The sequence below is a fragment of the Ambystoma mexicanum genome, chromosome 8 (assembly GCF_040938575.1).
Source record: "Ambystoma mexicanum isolate Mex_15411 chromosome 8, UKY_AmexF1_1, whole genome shotgun sequence".
NCBI lineage: Eukaryota > Metazoa > Chordata > Amphibia > Caudata > Ambystomatidae > Ambystoma > Ambystoma mexicanum.
This window is the reverse complement of record NC_090929.1, coordinates 1,569,774,822-1,569,798,424: the sequence shown is the minus strand read 5'-3', so window position 1 is coordinate 1,569,798,424 and position 23,603 is coordinate 1,569,774,822. Positions and strand designations below refer to the sequence as shown.

Sequence of the window (23,603 nt, the reverse complement as noted above, 5' to 3'; positions counted from 1 at the left end):
AGTGCAGCAAGTGTTAAAGCAGTGGTAATAAATTGGCAAACTTCAGAGGGCACCTGGGTTCGATACAATGGCTAGCTTCCGAGCTCACCAAGTTTTAATCACTGTTGCAGATTTTAGGGGGACACTCAGTGGCTACCTTCAGAGTGCAGAATTAAACTAACTTCAATGATATACAGTTGTTTTGCCACCAGTTTTGTTTCCGATGAGTTGTTTAATGAAAAATATTCATTGAAAAAACTCAGAAAAATAAAGCAGGGGGCCAGTAAGGGAATAAAAAGGATAAAGAGGTTAGGGATTAAATAATATGGAAGGGGGAGCTTGGGGTGTGAACCCCCAAATATTTTATTTTTTAAATATATGCGTTTTTCAATGAAAAATACTTGTAAAAGACATATCGGAAAAACCTGCCAGTAAAAGAGCATAGAACCAACTTCAATACAGTGGCTTTACCCTAAAATTCAGTTAACTTCAGTACAGTGGTTATAGTCTGAAATTCAACTAAATTCAATGCAGTGACCATCCTCTAAAATTGTGCTTATTTTGGTACAGTGGCTATATTCTAAAATTCACCTAACTTCAATACAGTGGTATACTCTAAAGTTCAGCTAACGTCAATACAGTAGCTATACTGCAAATTTCAGCCAACCTCAAAACAGTGGCTGTCCTCTAGAATTCAGCTAACTTCAATATGGTGGCTATAATGCAAAGTTCAGCGAACGTCAATACAGTGGCTATACTCTAAAGTTCCGCTAAATTCAATACAGTGGCAGTCCTCTAAAATTCAGCTAACTTAGGTACAGTGGCTTTACGCCTAGTTTTAACACACTGGCTCACTTGAATGCTGTGGCTAACTTTGATAGCTTTGGGGAGCAGCACGATTACACACAATGGTAAGAATGGAATGGTAGGAGTGACGTAGTGGCTGGGTTTCCCAATTCCTGCCAACTTACCTGGTTGTCACAGTAGACAGCTTTGTAGATTGCCCAGGGCGAACAGGTGCAAACAGGTGGTAGAGGTGCCCTTTGCCTATGGCCCTTGGCCGGTGACCTGGGCAAGGCTGCCCTGGCAGGGCTGGTGAAATGCGGCTCTTCCTCATCACGTGGTGCAATCATGGACCAATAGGGAGTAACAGTGGGTGAGCCGAGGGGAGGTTGAAAGGAAGTTCAAGCCCTTTGCGCAGCCACCTCTAACTCTCTGAGGGTCAGACGCTTCTCCAGGAAGAGAGTGGGGAGTAGATCTCTCTCCTCTGCTGGTGCCTCCCTCTGGAATGGCCTCCCTGCCCCTCTCAAACATGTGCCGGACCACCTGGAGTTCCAGAAGCAGCTCAAGACTTTCCTTTTCTCCTCTGCTTTCTCTCTCTCTCTCCCCTACTGACCTACCTGTCTGCTGTGCTGACTGGTGGCCTGGCTACCCTCAGAGTCTCACTGGGTACCAGGCTCCTCCACGACCAGTCGCCCATGCACTGCCTCTGGGCTTACTGCGTAATTAGGAGCTGTACTGGTAACCCTACAGTCCCCGCCTCCTTGCACTTACTCTGAGTCACACTGCCCTTGCTGCACTTACTGAGCAATGCAGCCCTAATTGCACTTTCACCTTCCCACTCCCTTGCACTTCCCCTTCTGCCTGCTGCACCCTGCTCTATCCCACTTGCACAATCTGAATGACACAAGGCCTTTGATTTGTCCTCCCTCTGTCTTCCTTTCCTTGTCTTGTCACACCTAGAAACACTTGTGTACATGCACGTTATAAATGACTTATCATATATCATATCATAAAGAGGGGTCTGGGAGCCAGTGTGGTGGGAAAATTGAGTCCGCAAACACTGGGGAACAACAGATTGCATTCAGTATCAGGTGCTTACCACGAGATGGTGTTTCCTCGAGTGCAGCAGGTGAAATGGGAGGCCCGGTCCACGGACAGCAGGGAAGAGCTCTCTGATACTCCCAGCTCTTCCTGATCATGTGGTGCGATGACGGACCAATAGGGAAGAACATTGGGTGGGCAGAGGAGAGAAGTTAGAGGGGTCTGGGAGTCAGTGTGAATGGGAAAATGGAGGAGCCAGTGTGAATGGGAAAATGGAGTCCCCAAACAATGGGGGTACAACAGATTTCACTCAAGATCGAATGCTTAACACAAGATGGTGTGTCCTCGAGGGCGGCAGGCGGAATGGGAGCCCCGGTCCACAGACAGCACAGAAGAGCTCTCCGATACTCTTCTCTCTCCCTGATGACATGGTGCGATCACGGGCCAATAGGGAGTAGGAATGGGTGGGCAGAGGGGTTGGGAGAGGATGGCTAAAGAGGGGTCTCGGAGCCAGTGTGGATGGGGCAATGGAGCCCCCAGACACTGGGGAACAATCAAATGCACTAAAGATTGGGTGTTTACCAGGAGATGGTGTGTCCTCAAGTGCAGCAGCCGAAATGCATAAAATCTATTAGTCTTGAAACATCATTCCCAATCGTTGTCTGCCATTCATGCGATAAAGGTCTTTCACACCAACATGGAATGCACCCACTCCCTGCAATACGAAGTTAAAAACACTCTATAAGTTTTCACAATGAGCCCTTCTCCAAACATATCAAATTAAGGTACTACCATCTAGCATTACATTCAAACCATACCCATTTTACAAGACATATGAGTGGATCCAAGAACCTTCCATAAACCACAATAAAACTATTCTCACACGCACCTGCAAAACAGATTAAAATATTCCAGTAAACCACATGTACATGACATATAATTTAAAACCTCAAGAAAAATACTGAAAGATTTACCAAAATGGTTTTAAAAACCGTTTCATAAATAAGATTACTGAAAAATGTATTGCGTTCTATGTTACACGGATATAAAAACCACTTTAAAAAAGCACATAATATTATTTAGAAAATGTTCTTTCAGGTGAACTCCATCCACTTCAGGATTCGGACACATTTATTAATGTTCCGCTTTGTCTGTACACTGGATACTTGCCATAAACATGCATTTTTACAAAGCAATATCGTCACAGAAACCTGATGACTTTGTGGATCCCTCTTCAGGAAGGAAGTTCAGTCCCTGCTCATGAATCTGAACAAGGTATTATCTTTCATATATCCGAGGTTGCTATCAAACATGTAGGAGCCACATCAGGAACCACTCTGTCACTTGGTACTTTATCCATTACAGTTTTAAAATGGCCTCTGACTTAGTGCCTCAGTATCTGTGCCATAAAATATCCACATTAGACAAATCCAAATTGAAGTTCGTGCCACGTTTCAATAGGTATTCATCTACCCAATATATCCACTAATCATCTACCACCCACAATTGATGTCTTATAGAAACCTACAAAAAATAAATACAACGAAAACAAAGTCAATGATTACATGTATCCAATTGATGTACTAATAAATGAACAAATATCAATCAAACTATTAAAAATGTGCACACTAAATCCCTTATAGCCATGTAGTGCCACCATCATATAATTCACTACAAAGTCTTCATAAGAAACACATAAAAAAAATATTGTTTTCTCTCCAACAGAACATATGGTGGTACATGTAACACCTCCCAGACCACCCACTGTCATAAAAGCAAAAACAATGGCACACTGCCAATATTTGGACTCTATGAAGCAGAGAAAGTCAACACCTATACATATCCAATACATTTACAAATAAATAAAGAATTTTCATTACACTAGTAATGCATAGAAAGCTAACTCTTCATAGCCACGCCATCATTGAATTCATTCTGGAAATATCATTACAAACATACTAAAAAAAGGTAACTTTCTCAACCCACACGAACAGATTCAGTTGTATAAATAACTCCCACTACAACATCCACTTTTATGACAGAATGAAAGCATGAACACATGGTCAACATTTGGGCTCTATGGAGCAGATAAACTACACAGATATATAAATATCCAATGTATATAAAAAAATACATAATGAAACATGAATCACATTTTCTGAAAAACACAAAGAAACCTCGTACACGCATAATCCTATCATCGATAAATGCATTGAAATTACTTTATTCGGCAAACATGAATGAACGGTCTTCATTTCAGACTAGCAGGATACATTCACAACCCAGTGTCTTAAAAGCATCAAAACACATACAAATGATCAGCTTCTGGTCCCAAAGCTGATATATTGATACAAACAAACAAACAACACCCATTGTAGTCCCCTATCCTAAAAGCTTTGAAAGTGAACCTGCAAAACAGATATTATTGTTTCCATAGTGCTAATACTGTTGTGCAAAAAATGTAATTGAATTATCTAACCTTTTAAAATCAACAGTAAACATGCACATATTATCATTACACATAACATACACTTTTCGTGCACTGATTTACTTACATTGCCATTGTGCAAACTGATTTCTCCCAGTACAAATACTTCCTTGTTCATCCAGTAATTACACACACATTCCGAATAGAACAAAAATTGAATACAAAGCTTCTTCATATCAAACTAACTAAAACACACTCTGCGAAGGAAGGGAAATCTGAGCAACGTATCCTCCTCCAGACACATCCAACTAACTTTCTTCAAACTCCCTTCTCCAATAATGTGGATGCCACCCTCCTAGCATTACAAATTGCACCAATGCACAGCATGAATACATATCTGCTTTTCTTCGAACAAGCGTCAGGGTGTGTTGCCGTGCCCAAGTATAGTCACACCCAGTACAAAACCTGCTGACAGCTGAAGAGGACCAATTACACAGGGAGATAATCAAATCGATTTTGATTAACAAAAAAGATCACAACATATCTCAATAAAAACAAAATTACAAATTCAGAAATGCCTTCAGTGTTTTAACAAAACAAAATACAATAAACATCACTAGCATATTTACAATAATATTATCTTTGCATTTTCTGTTATCAGAACAGATAATGCAGTATGATGCAGATATCGGAACGATCCACCCCGACCTGATGACAGACTTCCAGAACCCCAAGCCCCCATTGCCACTGGAACCTTATCCAAAATCACTGTCACAAGGAGGGACATGTACTTGTACATTCCACTTCTTAAAAAATATGCAAACTCCATAGCGTTCAACTCAGACAGGTAATTGCACATCTTATTTCAACAAAGAGTTAATCCAACAATATTGTAGTAATCACAAACTACATGACACTGGTGATGCCTCTCTATGAAAGAAATTTTGACACTCCTCATCAGCCTCTACAAAGTTGTTCCATTGCATATATCCTAGGTTGCTATATTTGATCCATTACAAGTTCTACAATGGCCTGCGGCTTAAAGCCTAAAATTGTGTGCCATAAAACACCCACATTAGACACATTCTAACAGATTTTGTTGCACTACCACTACGGACTGGCATTGGGCCACACCCTCCTCCTTGGCCATTTTCACTGTACACAGAAACACTGTCACTAGACATACTCAGAAATTACAATTCCATTTCAATACAATAAACCATAAACACTTTTATTGCATTATTAGGCCAATGGAGTGCAACCACATATATTAATTACAAATTGCACACATAATCAAGTTTCAACTTCTGGAACAAACTACAACAAACAAGCAATCATATAGTTTCATGGCAATTCCACAAATAGTGGTTGCTATATTATGTACAGTGTCTAATTACAGATTGCTATTCATGCTTGACATAACTAGTAAGATCTGTGCCATTTTAGTCTTGCAAGAGCTGCATTCATGGGGTGAATCAGCACATTTATTGGGCATCTTCCAGACTGGATTTAGGGCAGGTTCAGACATCACACATATTATGGGGAAACAAAAGTGTTCAGAAAGGCTATTATGTATGTTGAAACTACTGCATGAAAAGACCTATGTACAAATGAGGCTTAGCAGCAGAGAGGCCTACACTGCTCATATTCCTACAAAGGAGTAAAACAGAGTTGTAGGCTGGCCCCTATGCTCTTTATTTTAAGTGTGTCTGATTTTCCCTCTATCTCCAGATGGTTTAAAATTACCCTTCAATGATTGGTCAGGTGCACGTCACATGCCTGTCGTATGTAGCCAACATCATTTTGCTAGACCACATGTATATGGGAATGTTGAGAAATGTGAAGGATGTATGCTAAAAAAAAAGATATATTAATAAATATGGACAAAGCAAAAATCATGCGTTTCACCAGAAAATCGAGCCATGGACACAAGATTACTCTGATGGAAGAACAAACAGGATATGTGGAAATGTATACATACTTAGGAATTCCTTACAGTGCATCTAAAAACTACACTGAAATGATTGCCACCAAAAGCAGAAAAGCTAGTCAGCTTACCGCGCTGACAGCTGGTTACAGATTGGAAGGCATCATTCTATTACACAAGCAAAGTTTAGGTCTGGCAATTCTATATGCTATAGAGGCACTAGCACCTAAGGACTATCAGTGGCTGAAATGTTTTGGAGGAAATATTCTGGAGGAAATTATTGCGCTTGTCACAGTCTGTTCCAATGGAGATAATTAGACTAGAACTAAGGCTAATCTCCTTGGTAAGTCAAGCCATCAAGAGCCCTCAAGAGAAGTTGATCCTTTATTTAAAGGCTATAACAAACCCTACATGTCCCATATTAAATTTGATGGGGGAGGCAAGGAAACTCGACTTAGGAAATGGGCATAGTGATTTTAAGGAGCTGAACGTAAAGTCGTTTGAGGCCATTTGATGGCAACCAGAAAGGGACTTAGAATATTAATTTAAATCGGAGATGAATGAAAATTTGGTGTTCAATTAATTAGCATTTATTGCATTTTACTTTTGTGGCAAACAACACAATTTATTCATCTTTTTCGGCAGAGTATGAAAATAAATCGGAGAATGGACATCCTGGGTGAAGCCGGGTACTTAGGCTAGTTAAATATAAATATGAATAAAATGTATATACATAAGCAACAATTCTGCATCACACGATTGCAATGATGATAGCATAACCATTTAAGAAAGACTCCCATGGAACTTAAATAATGCACGCACTATATAACTTCAAAGAGCCATTCAGTGTTAACTAAAAACAAGCACAGGAATAAACAAATTTACTACATTTTACAATGTTGAACAATATGAAAACAATAAATACAAATAAGTTGCAATAATTTAAAACATGAGCATGGAACATAATGACAAACTAATAAAACAATGATTTGTAAATAGTATTTAGCATTTTAGTAAATATTTTTAATAAAAATATGAAAACAAAAAGTGTGAGGCATTATGCCTACATGGGACAGCTCAACAATGTTGTAGTAGGTTACTGTACAAAATTAATTCTTTCTAAACTTCTTGGCTAATAATAAACAGAATTGCTCATAAAATAGGTACTAGGGTGTAATTACTCTAGGTTACTGTAAAACATCATTACTCAAACTCATGTATAATAATTAAGTTATAACATACCCTACTTTGTTACTCATTTATTTGCGTACTAAAGTATAGAAAAATAAAATTCCATCTAACAAGCAAACCATGGTATACCAAAAAAGGAAATTAGACTGTAAAATACTCATACACTCATCTAGTCACTGCGTAACCCAAATAAATTAATACACATGCATTCTCTCAACACAAATATTTCTTACACTACAATCCTCACCCACATTCACTGTAAAGAATAACAAGATACAAAAATAAGCAAGAGAAAATGAAGTCAAAGAATAATACTTGTTATACCCTCATATAGTGAGTCCAACAATATACTTTGCATAGCTTGTATATTCTTATAAAAAGCACTACATAATTTGGACAGAGCTATGTATTAGCAGCTAAAAGAAAAGACAGGACAAAAACACAGTATTAAACAGTAAATAATCAATATTTTATAAGTAGAAACATGTAATTGACAAAAACTATTTATTTTAAACGTTTCAGTTGTTATCTTACCATATAGTAAAGCCTGCAAACATAGCACATATAATCATTAATGTTTAACATATAATTAAACCTAAAAAAAACATTACCAGTAAACATAACATAAAATAAATCCAACATTAAAACCGACATTGTTGAACCTTATCTCACCCTCCTAAATGACAAGAACAAAATTTGACATCAGCAGTAGCGCAACAGAAAGACATTATAACATTGGAATATTGGCCTGGCCATTGCGAACTGTGGATTTACAGAGGAGCTTAACTACGTTTACAAACCTTGATGTCTTTAATCCAGCATTTTGCCTCAATGTTCAGTGCCTCCCCTAGCCAACATTCCACCAGAAGAATGATCACGGCAAGGTTCTGAGCAACTTCTCCAACTGTTTCCTTTGTTTGTAACATGTTTATACCTTGTTTTTGTTATTGATCCATGCTATAATATGGTGTTAACACCTGATCCTGCCCGCCGAAGAGGGTGTTAATGCTATAAGACCTTGGGTTGCCAATCCGGTAACTCGGGGATATCAGGGGCATTGTATTTTGTTTGCATCAATGGGACGCCGTGCAAGCGTCCTGTTCATTGAAACAAAATACTATACTAAGATGGCCACAACAGAGCTGGAAGGAGGGGCTCCATGGCGGCTGGCAAAGGGAGACAGGGCGAATCAATCAGGTAAGTGGGGCTGGGGAGGGGGTTTGGGTTACTTTAACTTTAAAAAATGCAGGGAAGACGGGTTGGGGAGAAGATGGTGGTGTGGGGCAGGGATAGCTGCCATCGGATTCCATGGAATGCAGGCTGAGATTAGCAGTTTCACCCTGCGATCCAAGGAGCCTGATTGGCTGCTCCCCCTGCCCTGGGTGCTAATGGCATTTGGGGACGAGCGCTGCAACAGGTCTTATTATATCTTACCCTCGTTATTCACCCTCGGCTTTGCCTCAGGGTCATAACTCACATGTGGGCCAATAACACGGGTTAAGGCTCTCTATACATGGCTGGAATGCCTCATTCATTACATCTTAAAACAGACCACATTATGGTGTATTATTTACCTTATATTGAATAAATATACCTCTATAAAACGCACCTTATACTAATTGGCTTCCTAACATTCACCCACAGTTAGACCTTATTTTAAATGATCTCATAACATACTCCCACAATCACCTCTTATTAAATGACTTCAAACATAACACCCTCAAATTTATACGCGCACACACACACACACACACACATACACACACACACACACACACACACAGATTGAACACCATAATATTCAGCCAAATGATGTACATTTTTGTTGTGGTGATGGTGTGAACCTATTTGATGCTGGAATTCAAATTGATCTAGCAAGCACATTGGGCCTAATTACGAGTTCGGCGGTAACCCGCCGGTGCTACTGGTGGGTTGCCACCAAACTCGTAAGACCGTTTCCTCCACACGAAATCCCAGTGCCACCGGGACATTACAAGTCCCAGCGGCCCAGGATATCAGGCGGCGGAAAGTGTAAGTCCCCATTCCCATGGTGTCCAATAGGACTCAATGGGAATGGGGACACGCAAGCATGCTAACGGTGCTTCCCTGACAGCTCCACCTACAAGACCTGCCACGCGCAACAGCCCCGGAAGGTAGAGTTGGAGTGTGGTGGTCCGGAATGGGTGCGACCAACACCCTTATTTCCATACCGCCACACTTGGAATGAGGCCCATTATCTGTTTGTTAAATTAATAATATGATGCACTTTAATCTTCTCAATACTGTGTGTGTTGTACAATTTGTGGAGCTTGTTTATTAGGACTGGTATGCAGTATGCTATGCTATGCCTGGCTATGGTCAGTGTGGGGAGATGTGCAATTATATTCTTTTCCTAGTATGGCAAATGTCGTGTGTAGCTATGTACAGTCGAAAAATATAGCTAAATGTCACTTTTTCACAAGTTGATATATAAAGTCTGGCAGATGGGATTTTTTTTTTTTAAATATATTTATTTTAAATCAAGGCAGGACAAATTAACAAATACATTGCGTAACGAACACACCCTTTATGTTTCAACTACAAAACAAACCCCATCGCCCCCCCCCACTCCAACCCCTTGCAGTTCTCTCCCGGCTTCCACATTCCTCGGGCGCGACTGCAGCTCCCACTGCTCAGGTAGGTTCCAATACTTTCAGGGTCCATCGTGCGTTAAGCGGTTTAAATGCCAAAGCGGGGTAACGCTGATCATAGTCCAACACTGGGGCCCAGACATTGTAGAAGCAGTGTAGCACCCCCACTCTTGCTGCGGTCACTTTTTCCGCAATTAGGATGTCCCATAGTTTGCCCCACCAGTGGCCTATGCACGGGCCGTCTGGCGACTTCCAGAAGCGGGCCAGCACTGTTTTGCCTGCCAAGAGGCATTGCGTTATTAGTTTTGCGCTGTTCCCTGAGCGGGGATAGGAACCAGGGATTGGGACCCCCAACAGTACCGTTTCGGGCGTCAGGGGGAGAGTCCGCCCAGTAATTTGCACAATCCTCTCCAAACATTGCTCCCAGAATCGCCAAATCTTCAAGCACGACCACCACATGTGGAAAAAGGAACCAGGCTGAGAGCATCCCCTCCAGCAGGCAGGGTTCAGTCGCGGATTCATGTGGTGTAGTCTGAGGGGGTCAAAATACCAGCGCTGCATGAGCTTATATGCACATTCCTTATTGGTGATGTAGGTTGAGGCGGCGTGGCTGCGTGTCCAATTATCCACCCAGGTCTGGTCATCGATCGGGTGGCCCAGATCGGCCTCCCATTGGGCCATGCACCGGGTTATGGAGATTAAGAAGTCTCCCAGGAAGCGTCTATACAGGGAGGAGATCCTGCCCCGGGTCGGGAGGTCCTTGAGCGTTAATTCTAGGGCAGTGAGCGGCCGCGTGGCAGCCCGGAGGGTCTGAGGCTGCGAGCCCCAGTGACAGAGTTGGCAATAGGTGAACCTGTCCTTTTCCTGGAGCCGGAACTCAGCCTTACATTGTTCAAAGGTGCGGGGGGCGTTCCCCACATATAGTTGCTCCAGTGTTTCGAGGCCGCCTTCTATCCAGTTCCAGAAATTACGTGGGTGCATCCCTGGTGTAAAATTTGGGTTGAGGAAGATTGGGGAGAGGGGGCCATGGCCTTTCATGATTCCCTTTTGTTTCAGAGCCCAGTCCCAGGAGGCTAGGGTGTGCTTGGTAGTCAGTAGGAGGTTGGCCCAGTGCTTTCTCTGGGCGGGTTGAACATGTGGGAGGAAAATGAGGGGGAGCGGAAGCTGTGCCTGTTCCAGTTCTACCCATCTAGGGCGGTTTGAGAGTATCTGCCAGGCCCGGACGTGAGCCAACTGTGCTGCGGCCCTATAAGCCCGCAGGTCGGGGACCCCCATCCCTCCTAGTCTGCCGTTATCTGTAAGTGTCTTGTGAGGGATTCTGGCTTTTTTACCTTTCCAAATGAATTTCGACATTTTCCTTTGTAGATCCTGAAGTGCTGAGTTCGGGATCGCCACTGCAAGGGAGGAACACGCGTAGAGGAATCTCTGGAGTAGGTTCATCTTGGCTGCCGTGATCCGTCCCATTAGCGAAATCTCCTGAGTGGCCCAGCGCTTCAGGTTCCCCTCCAGTTCCCGAAACAGTTTGGGAAAGTTGCCCTGGTATGTGTCCCGTGGGACCGCCGTGATGTGGACTCCCAAGTAGGGAATAGATTGTTTCTTCCAGGCGATAGGGCACAGCCTAGACAGGGCCTCCCGTTCTTTGTGCTGGAGGCCGACGCCCAGGGCCTCCGATTTAGCGAAGTTGACTGCAAAGCCGGTGACCTTCCCAAAGTTTGCCAATTCGCCCAGGGCTTGCTCTGCCGATTTGATGGGGTCTGAGAGCGATAGGAGAACGTCATCAGCGTACAACGCAATCTTGTGTTGGGATGGTCCTACTTGAGGGCCTCTGATGAGCCCATTCTGTCTGACTCTCTGAGCGAAGGACTCCATAGTTAGCGCAAAGAGAAGGGGCGACAGCGGGCAGCCCTGCCTCGTCCCTCAGGTCATAGGGATTGGAATAGATAGGGCACCATTGATCATTAGGAGGGTCCTGGGTGATTTATAGTTGGCCAATATCATGGCTCGGATGGTGGGGCCAAAGCCAAAGGCTACCAAAGTGAGTTCCATAAATGACCAATCGACTATCAAAAGCTTTGGTGGCATCGAGGGCCATCAGCGCGAGGCCCTGGGAACGCCGGTGGGCTATTTCGACCAGGTTCAGGGTACGCCTGATGTTATCCCCCGCAGCACTGTTCCGGATGAAGCCCGTTTGGTCAGGGTGAATTATAGTTGGGAGAATGTGTGATAAGCTATTGGCCAGAATCTTCGAGTAGAGGTTGGCGTCTATGTTCAACAGAGCGATCGGTCTATATGAGGCTGGGTCTCTTGGGTCGTTCCCTGGGTTGGGGAGAAGAATTGTCGTGGATTCCTGGATGGAAGGGGTCACCGTGCCTGTATCCTTGAACGAGTTGAAGAGTAGCACCATGGTGGGGATTAGTTGTAGCTTGAAGATTTTGTAAAATCTTTGGGAGAAGCCGTCCGGGTCAGGAGCCCGCGCTTTTAGAGTCTTGATAACTTCGTCGATCTCCTCGGCGGTGATTGGGGCCTCCAGACTCTCCTTCATTGCGGCGGGCAGCTGAGGCAAGGCCGCTCCGTGCAGGTATTCCTGCTGTGCAGCCCGATCTCGTGGGGGCTCAGTCATTACTTGGGTGATATGGTCAACGGCCAGCTGTAGTTTCTCCTGCTCGGAGTAGTGCATCCTCCCGGTTGGGTCGCGTAGCCCCGCAATCGTATTGGAACGCCTTGCCTTGGCCAATTTGGCTACAAGGAATTTGTTAACTTTATTGTTCTTGGCGTAGTACAGTTGTCGGGTCCTAGCCATTAGTTGTGCGGTGTGCTCCGCGTAGTGGGCTTCAAGTTTTTTGCGAGCTGTGCAGAGCGCCCGTTGCGATTTGGGAGACCACCCCTTCCTCTTCTGCGCCTCCTCTGCTTCTTGTAGTTCCTCCTTGAGGGCTAGCCGCGTTTGTCGGCGGTTCCGATGAAAGGCCGCCCCCTGCGCTATCAAGGCTCCCCTAATCACAGCCTTCATGGCATCCCAATTATTAGCTAGGGAAGTGTCTGTGACGGGATTCTCCTCGAGGAAGTTTTTGATAGTAGATGCGATTCCGTCCCTGACCCGCATGTTGTTAAGGAGCGGGTCGTAGAGTGACCATCTGCGTGCAGGGTTGGCTCCAGGGTTGTGGATTCTGAGTTCCATTATTACTGGTGCATGGTCTGACAGGATTCTCAGGCCGATGGAAACCTCATTTGCGAATGTGAGGGTCTGGGGCGAAGTTAAGAGGAGGTCGATCCTTGAGAACGTGCGGTGAACATGGGAAAAGAAGGAAAAGTCACTTCGGTCGGATGGAGCACCCGCCAAGCATCTATCACATCTAGGGTTCTGAATAGGTGCAGGAGGCTGAGGGCAAGTGTGAAGTCTCCCATAGTGGGGGGTGGGAATTGTCCTTGGTGGGATCCGGCACCCCATTGAAGTCTCCCCCTATCACTGTTTGGCCCTCCGTGAAACCAGTAAGGGAGGCGCCCAGAGCATCATAGAAGTCCGCTTGGCCTGAGTTGGGGGCGTAGACTGAAACAAATGTGAAGAGGTCCCCCATCAGGATGCATTTAACCGCTACAAAGCGGCCTTCCGGGCATGAGATTGAGTCCAAAATCTGGGGGTGTAGGTCTTTCCCGAAGAGGATTGCCGTGCCCCCCTTCTTGGTTCCCCCTGAAGCGAAGTATTGAAGCGGGAATAGGAGTGAGTGAAGGCGCCCAAAGTCCGCTGGGAGGAGGTGGGTTTCCTGCAGCAGGGCCACTCCGGCCCCCTCATCTTGTAGCTTTTGCAGAATCGATTTGCGTTTCGGGGGGGCATTTAGCCCGTTGACGTTTAGGGAAAGGCAGCGCAAAGTCTGGTGCTCAGGGGCCTGTGTCCCCTCCAGGGGTGGGCCGGCGGGAGGGGGCCGGGGGTCAGATCACCATCGGACGCCATAGGTGCGGGCTGAAAATGGGTTGTCCTGCTCTTGAGGTTTTAACAAGGGCCCCCAAAGGGGGGCCAATTTTGTAACCGGCGGGGTGGGCAGCATTGCATATGCAGCCGGACCCCTGGCCAACAGGGCCAATTGACATTGGTGTAACTTGGATTTCCAAGGACATGAGGTGGAAGGAACCTTGGACTGGGCATGGGCCGTGAGTGAAGCCCGCCGTATTGGGTCATGAAAAACCCTGGCACCGTTATGAAAGGCAATTTGTTGTGGAAGGGCGGCGTGCCCCGAGGATGAATGAGTGGCACTTGTACCTTACGAAGGGCCGGTATGATTGCTACCTCTTCCTGTTGCCTCGGGAGGCCTTCGACCAGGCAGAGCGTCTGGGTTGTGGGGCAGGAGTGGGCTCCTGAGTACTTGTCTCCTCTGAGGAAATCGGGGCGGCCTCTTCGGGGGAGGAGGGGTGCATGATCCTGCTGGCATCTTCCAGATGGGCAATTCTTCACAGGGTCCCGTTATATGAAAATTGCAGGGCTGTCGGAAAGAGCCATCTGTATCGAATCTGGCGTTCCTGCAGGAAGAGGGCCAGGGGTCGCAATGCTTTCCTCTTCTGAAGGGTTAGGAGCGAGAGATCTTGGTAAATCTGGAGGGGGGAGCCCATAAAGGTGAGCTCATCCTTTGAGCGACTGATGGCGGAAATGGCCTCCTTTGTGGAATGGAAGTGGACCCTGGAGATAACATCTGGGGGGGACTCAGATTCTACCCCCCGTCGTGGGCGCAGTCTGTGGGTGCGGTCCAGCAACAGTAGAGACTCATCCAGGTCCGGGAGGAGGGCCTGGAAGAATTCCCCCACATATTTAGCCAGTTTTTGTCCGCGACCGAGGTCGGAACACCTCGGATCCGGAGGTTGTCGCGACGGGCCCTATTCTCCAAATCCTCTTGCTTGAACTCCAGGATCTTGAATCTATCCTGAAGGGCCCTGACTGATTGTTGGATTTCGCCCAGCGTTGTTGCCTGGTCCTGCGAGTGGTCTTCGACTGCCCCCAGTCTCTCCTCCACCGTGTGACCCTGTTGTTGGTTTGCTCCAAGTTGGATGGAGAGTTCTGTCATGCATGCTCTAAATTCGGCCTTAATGTCCGCCATGAATGCTAGTAGATCGCCCCTGGTGGCTGGGGGGTCGCCCTCCTTCTGATGGCTCGGGGATGTGGGCCCGGTGAGATCGGGCTTCTTCCCCCTGTCTGGGGCCGTCAACATGGTAGCTATGTCTGCGTTTTTGGATGTTTTTGTTTGTTTAGTCATGGTGTTTAGACTTGACGTGGAGATTAAAATGAGGCGGCGAGTCTGTGCTTTGCTTTGGAGGCGCTTCTTTGGGGCGGAGAGCATTAGCGCTGGGTTGCGGTGGTGAAGGTCCCTCTGGCACTAGTTTAGGAGATAGACGGCAAGGGAATGGGCCGGGCGCCCCAGGAAGAAGGGTGTACGGGTCTTGTAGGGCCTCCGGAGCCAGCTACGGGGCCCCAGCCATTCGGGCCGGGAGAGGTAGACTCCCCGAATGGCCGAGGCCGCCCTCTGTTGCGCCTGATGCGAGTGGTGTAGGGAGGCCGTGGATACTCACTGCGGCGGTGATGTTTGGTGGGGCAAATCCGGCCCCACAGGAGCACAGCAGGAACTGTTGCAGTGATGGCGGCGAGGGGACCTCAGGGCCGTTGAGAGGAAGCAGAGTATGATGCTACCAGTGGAGGTGGGCCCAAGCGCCTCTGAACCCAGGGGCACGGGCGTCAGTCCAGGACGGGGCTCGGCGTAGTCAGAGAGGCGGTGGGCGGTGCAGGGCCTCCGCGTCCCCGGGGAGGAAAGGGGCCCGGATGATGGTGGGCCGGGGCTCCCCAGGAGCTGGATGCATGTCTGGCGCTGCAGTAGCGGAGTCGGAGCTCTCTCCCTCCCCGTCCTGGAGGGGAGACGCTCCCAGGTGTGTCAGGTCGGAGCAGGTCCGGCAGCGGGAGATCAGCCCAATGTGCTAGAGCCGCACAAGACGCTGTGCGGGAGGCTCCCTCACAGGGCTAGTGCGGGGCCGGCGCCAAGTGATCCTCCGGGGCCGCAGTAAATCCGGCATTCGGGGCAGCGGCAGTCCGCTCCATGGATGTCGCCAACCGCTGGGTGCTACTCCGGCACCTTTGCTGTTGCGCCCGCGCTCGGGGCCCGGTGGCGGTGGCCATCTTGGCTCCAGGCAGCCGTCTCGCTCCGGCCGTAAATGTCGGTGCAGCCGCGTCCCGGACGCACGTTAGGCACCCATCTTCGGCCCGTTTGTGCCCAAGAGGTTCCGACGGCCCCGGAGGCAATTAGGGTGCCTTTGGAGGTGCAGGAAGCTGCATTTTCAGGGGAATACGGCAGGCTTCATCCGGCTGGCCTCAAGGGAGCAGCCTCATCCGTGGTGCTCCAAGCCACGCCCCCCGCAGATGGGATTTTTAAAAAGTTCAAACCATGCACAACTTTAAGGTAAAGTGAACATACCTTAAATCTGCCTGCCTCTACTCTCTGACTTCTTCAACTCATCCAGAACAGGACTGCGAGGCTTGTCCTTGGCCTCAAGCTCAGGGATCGTCTCTCTCCAGCTCTGAAAACTCTTCACTGGCTTGCTGTGGCGGCAAGGATCAAGTTCAAGACCCTTTGCATCGTCCACAAGGATTTTCTGGGGACTGGGACCGCACTACCTCCAACTCTCTCCTCCAAAACTTCTCCCTTCTCGAGCTCTCCGCTCATCCACTTCCAATTCTCTGAGGGACAGATGTTTTTCCAAGCAGAGAGTTGGTGGTAGATTTCTCTCTTCGGCTGGGGCCTCCCTCTAGAACAGCCTCCCTCTCAAACTTGAGCAGAACCACCTCCGGTTCCGGAAGCAACTCAAGACTGTAATTGATTTCAATCCGGCACACACCCAAGTCAAAGCCCAGCATGTAGTGCACAACTGAAACCCTTATTTATTTTTGTCTATAAGTTCAATATTCTGAACGATATACCACTCATATCACACCCTTCTCCTGAGACCCCCCCGGTCACACTGAACCAGGAATCAGGCTAGTTTGCAAAGGTAAATATTTATTTATGTATTTAAAATGTAATCACAATATGTTTTAATAGATAAACAACAATCACCAATGGGGTGACAGAACACAGGATAATGGGTCTCATTACGAGTATGAAGGTATCCATGGTGCTATTAGCGCCATGGCTGCCTCCATACCGGGCTCCAATACTGGGGTCTGTGAATGAGGAATTGCCGGGTCATTCCGACCTTGGAGGACCTGGTAATTCCTCATGCACAGAACCATTCCCCATTCCCATTTGAGCCCCAATAGGGCTCAATGGGAATGGGAGGGAGCTAATAACGGGCCCGTTATTAGCTCCTTGGTCCCCTCGCGGGACCCGGAAAGGACGTCTGGTTTTACCAGACATCTGTTCCAGGTCCCGCTAGGGGACCTGGTAATCAGGCATCCCATAATGAACGTTGCCGGTCCCGTACCGGCACCGTTCATTACGGGACCGCCAGGGTCGTAATGAGGCCCAATATCTTTAATACACTAGGAATAAGTAAGGAACAAAACAGATGCAGCACAGAAAATAACACTTTTGTGTTGGTTTGGACAGATGGCGCTATGGTTAGAGGTTCCCCCTGCAACACCCCTCAACCCCCCCAATAGGCAATTAAGTAGATGTGAGGAGAGAGCAGGTATTCAGGCCCAAAACAACCAAAATATCAGTCCCAGCTTCCCCCAGTAAACACAAGAGAAAAACGGAATTGACTTTTCAGCTGTCAGCATGGCTTTTAAATTGTCTTTAGAAATTACTGGTCAAAAACACCAAATGTGGTCAAAAATACTGAAATTGTTCTAAATTCTTATGTGAGCTGCTTTGAATAGGTGCAAACAATCACAAGCAATTATTTAGTCAGCAGAAAGCATTTGAAATCTTAAGGTCCAAGTCGGAAGCAGTCTAAAGCCATTTTACACATGTAAACCTTTCAGATTTTTAAAATCGCAGCAGACTTTTCCATGCGCGATATTCGTGATAACGGGAGAAACTGTTTTTATGAAGGTTCTATGGATAGCTATGGATGTTAGGTACAAGTAGGAGTTGAAAGTTCGTTTCTATCACAAAAACTGAGGGAGTGATAGAGGTTTTAGTAAAGGTTGTTTTCGCGAGATAGGCGCAAGAATGGAAAACAGAAATGCACTTTTGAAAATGACAAATGTGTTTGCTTACACTAGAGGATGACTATGAAAAAGCGAATACCACACAGGGATCTTACAGTCACTTGATCAGGGTGACCCGCCTGCTAAGGAAACTCGACTTTTTCAGATGAGAAAAGGGTCAGCGCAAAGATAGTTCTAACAATACTGGTTCTGAAGGAAAGATAGGATGGGTTTGAGATAGGGATAAGACAATGCAAATATACTCCTAACAATACTGGTTCTGAATGAAAGATAGGACGGGTTTGAAATAGGGATAAGACAATGCAAATATACTATGGGCCACAATTCTTCCTATTAATACTCACATGGTAAGTCTTTTTTAAATGAACCGCCAGTTCTGGTCATGGATGGGGTCTGGTCTAGGAAAGACAGCACATCAGGCACGGTACTGGATCAGCGAGGCCAGTTGCCGGATTTGCACAGGATATGCCCTCCTAGTCTGTGGGTATTTTAATCCGCTGGATAGCGAGTTCCTCAGGCAAGCCTAGTGGTGGCAAGCCAGAGGATTTCAGGATACTGGTTCAAAAGGCCTTCTCACACCACACAGCGCTATACTGGGTGGAGAGAATACATTTGAGGATTTGGGCCTTGCTGGAAATCAATGGTTCTCTATTGCTGGCAAGAGATTTGGCATCTGGATCTGGAAGAATATTAAAGCTGGATGTAGAATGCTGGATCATAGTGCTTCGCCAGAATCAGGAAAGTGGCTGGATCAGTGAGTCCCTATGTGTTGTCAGCTGTCTCTATTTATGCTATAGAATGACATTAAAAAGGGGGTGTGGGTCGGCTTAGCTAAGCTTTCCCCTGTGATCAGGGATAGGACCACACTTCATCTCTGCCTTGCAATTTGAGTGATTGGATCAAGGCCAACTGATGTCACATTTTATGGTTTGCTTTACAACCTTTAGAAACCTCCCTTTAGCCACTGGTCTCACAATCGGATTTGATACTAAATGTACATTTCTACATTGGTCACCTTTAGACAAATCACACTCGAAGATGTCATATGTTATGTGGCATCTGCTGCTCAAAATCCTGTAGCTGTGGGATCTTGTATCAACTTTCTACAGAATGTTGTCCTTTTTGCTATGACACAAATGTGTGTGTTTAACATAGGGATGGGTGTGTACATTTTCACAATTCTAACATTAAAACAGTTTACATAAAACCACATATACTGCCATTCCTGTCCAGAACATGTGACACGGTTTTGCCGCCTCTTAAAACGTGCAGCCAGAAATTAAATTAACAACTCTGTCCTTTTTATATTTTTCACCATTTTGAATAGCAAGTTATGAGTCTTTTAAGAATTGTTAATTGTTCATTCTTAACAGCAGATGGTCACTTGGCTCCACCCCTTTATCTCTCCTGAGAGTCCAGGGGCATCCCCCTCCTTGTTTGTTTCTTCCAGAGGCCGTTTACGACCCCCTTCACACTTCCAGTTTCCTGGGCTGAAAAGCTTGTCATTGTTCCTTCCATTTCCATAGACAACATTCAGTTCTATCCCGCAATTATCACCTCCCCGTGACTTTCTGCTGAGAGTAAGGCCCTCCTTAGGAAAGAAACCTGCTTTTCCAGTTCTTGTGACTCAGCCAAGCTAATTAACTTCTTAAATCCAGCCAAAACCACATTTGTTACATCAAATATAAAGACATTTCTTTCTTGGCCTTAAAATCTTTGGGAAAAAACATAACTAAAATCTGTATTCCGTTTTGGCAACAATCCGGTTTATGTTTGCTAATCCAGCAGACATTTTAGTTTTAGGTCACTTTTAAAGTATCATCAGTACTCATCAGCTGTCATTCAGGTATCCCCGGGTACTGCACCCAGATTTTGGCATAGGCTGTCAGTTCACAGACTTTGTATGTGTCACAATGTTTCATTAGATAGATGAGTTTTAGCACCAGGCAAGATTTTGAATGTTGAGAAGTGTTGTGTTATGGGCATTTTGGAGTTTTTGGCAACAAAGCAAATGTCATTTGTAGGCACATTTTGGGGTTTCGCTTGCAAAGTGCTGCTTTTCTCTCTGCACTCTGTTTGCTGGTCATGGAGCCCACTGGCACATTTGTGCAGTGTGTGCTCTATTCCACCGCACATGCAACATGGGGGGCAGGTTGTGCATTCCTCTTTTTGTGTGCTGAAGCACACAGTTTTTTTGTAGGTTTTTGTAGGTTTTTGGCGCGCACAAGGGTTTTGCCACCATTGTTGCTGTTTCTTTCCCCATAACTGGCAGGGTGATGCCGCATAGCATAGCAGAGTGGGTCAATACATCCCACAAGACCTTCCTTTTCGCTTCCACTTTCTCTCTTCCTCTCCCCTGCTGATGTCCCGACTGCCACACGCACCGGTCACCTGGCTACCCATCTGAACTCGGGTCCAGGCTCCGGCATGTCCAGTTGCCCTCGTACTGCCTCCGGGCTCCCCCCCAGCACTTATGGTCTGTATCTGCAACCGTACGGCCCCTTCTCTCTGCACTTATGAGCCACTCGCTGGCTGCACTTATTGAGTTACCTGCACTTCCCCCCTTCCACTTCCCTGCACGTGCGCGATCTGAATGACACAAGGCCTAGTAAGAGCGTTGTTTTGTTCTCCCCCTATTTCCCACTCCTTGTCTTGTCGCGCCTAGAAACACTTGTGTACAGGCGCATTATAAATGCCATTTCATATCATATATGCCAAAAATCTCGAAATTCGAAGTAGACAAGGAATTGTTTTCACAAAATGAATTTTCCCTGTGCAGAACCCCATTTTAAGAAACTGAAGAAAAGATTATTTTTCAACTCCTTGTACCTTTTTCACCTGTGTATTGATTTTTGCCAAACTTGGCATGCTTGATCCGAGCGGGCAAGATCAGTTGCTTGCCATATTTCATGAAGATAAATGGTGTGAACCTATTTGATGCTGTAATCCATTTTATCTAGCAAATATGTTGTCTGTATTGTAGGTTTGTTAAATTAGTAGGACAAATTTTACCCTTCTCAATAGTGTACGTACTATAATTTAAAAACAATTATGTTAACGACTGGCAGTCAGTATTTTATTCTTGGTTATAAGCGGTTTCAGAGAATGCGTTTTTCTACTTTTTTCTTAGTATGCCAAAAATCTCAAAAATGCAAGTGGACAATTTTGAGAAATTGTGTCACAAAATTCATTTTCCATAAATTCATTCTAAGAAAGTGAAAACACACTTATTTTCTAACTACATACAACGTTTGAATCAGTGCAATGATTTGACTAGCCTAGCACAGATTTACCAAATCCATCTACAGGTTGAAAAGGTATAGGGGAGAGCAGTGTTGCATTTTCCTATGAAAAGTTTGATGTAGCCTTAACAATACTATTGCTTGTATACATGTTTATTCATTCACTAGGAAACTGAGACTTTATTGGTTTTTGTCTCATGGTAATTCACAGTGCTCTTACAAGTCTACTCCCCTGAGCGATGTCAGCATATGAAAGGCAGAGGCTATTTGATGCATGGAAACATTATTACAGGCTACAACTGATGTAGAACTCCCCTTGCAGGTTCCTTGGGATTAAACAGACATCTTTCTTTAGACTGTGGTTTTAGGACAAAAAAATGTGTCGAAAGAAGATCTGGGAAGAATCAATAGTAATCAATACATTATAAGGTGTGAAATTTTAACATTCAGTGAAAGTGCTGCCCTAACTTCCATTATGAATGATAAGAATATAGTCTTGAAACCCTGAGGCAAATGGGGCAATATAGTGTTATGCGTAATTAAGGATTATACAAAAGAATGTTATATTAGCTGCATGACATTAATTGCTATAAAATCCCCACTGCTGAAATAAATGAAGCCTTAGCAACCAAACAGAATTACTGGGAGGATTTTGTAATCATCTCCAAAGAGGAATATCAATTACTTGCACTCAAATTCTCCATTGTCCCAGTGTCTTATTTACTGCCAAAAACGCATACCTCATTATGTCGCCCCCTGGTTCGTACTATTAGTAGTTCCATAGGTTCAGTCACTGAGCCATGTTCCACTTTTATAGACTATTTTTAATTACCACATGTTACACACGGCAATCTTATGTCAAGGATACGGAAGCAACCCTAATAGATTAGATGAAGTACCGCAGGAAGATGTTTTTATTCTGTTATTGCATAACTGCACAGTCATTGATCATGAACACGGTATTATGGTAGTACAGTATTTTTAGGAAACCGTCTACTCAGTTTGTTACAGCTCCGACATGTGTTGATTAAAAGGATTCGGTTTGTGCTGAGAAATAATTACTTCTCATTTGATGGTCAGTACGTTCAGCAGATATAAAGTACATTTATAGGGACACAGTTTGCCCCATCTTATGCCAACTTATTGGTGGTGTTTTAGGGAGGACAAATATATTTTGAACAACATGAATTATCAATGGAATAACAATAGTTATGTGGATAAGATAAATTGATGATTTGTTTATTCTATGTAAGGGAACATAAGAGGATAGTTTGCATTTTGTGGAGCTTGTGAGCACTCATGATCTTAATTTAAAGTGTACATGCACATTCAGAAAAACAACGATTGTTTTTCCAGATCTCAGGATTAATGTGCAGTAAGGAAATATACAAACAGGCACGTTCCGATATACCACAACTGTGAATTGTATCGTCCCTACCAGCTCTGAACTCCAATAGGAAATACATTGTTGTATAAGCCTTTGTGACCAACGAGAAGAGTCTTGAGGCTTTTTAGTGTATTGTGATATTTCTGCCAATTGAAGTCTAAAGGAAGAACACCCATTGTGAGTTAAATGTGTAGCTATGGAAGAAGCTTGTGGGGATTTACAGTTAAAAGGAGAGAGATAGAAATGATTATACCATAAAAAGTTTTCCACTTCCTGTAATAACCCACCTTCGTGGATGGAGCTCTGGCTGCTGCTAAGGTGTCCATGCATTCCTGGGATACATTGACATTTCTGAATTCCCTGCCCTGAGGCTTAAGGAGTGAGGATCATGGTGGGGAATCTTTCCTTTATGTCGGGAGAGCACGTCCTGAGTTGGCTGAAGAGTGATAGGTTCCTTTTGAAGTAACCGAAGGAGGTCAGAGAACCAATACTAATGGGCCCATGCTAAAGTAATTAGTATCATCTTGCATTCCTCACATTTTACCTAGTGTAGGAAACTCAGGATTAGCGGCAAAGGGGAAAGCATACACGGATTTGTTTTTCCATGGAAAGGAAAATGCTTCCCTTGAACTACCCTTCTGGTAAAACTTACTGGCAAAAACGTATCATTTGTGAGTTGCAAAAAGGACCAAATCAGGTGTTACCCTATTACTGAAGATAACATATACTTGGTCTTGTTTCGTCTTCCATATGTGACACAGGGAAAGGTCTTTGCTAAGGTAATCTGCCATTGTGATTTGTACACCGGCAGATAAAATGGAGTCCATTTTTATTTTTTTTATTGAGAACCCATAT

General features: G+C 45.1%; 1 protein-coding gene across 1 annotated transcript in view; it reads right to left on the bottom strand.

The window, feature by feature from the left end:
• RBM20 (RNA binding motif protein 20) overlaps positions 1–23,603 on the bottom strand; it is a 1,237,556-nt gene that overhangs the window by 939,576 nt on the left and 274,377 nt on the right. The window lies entirely within an intron of this gene.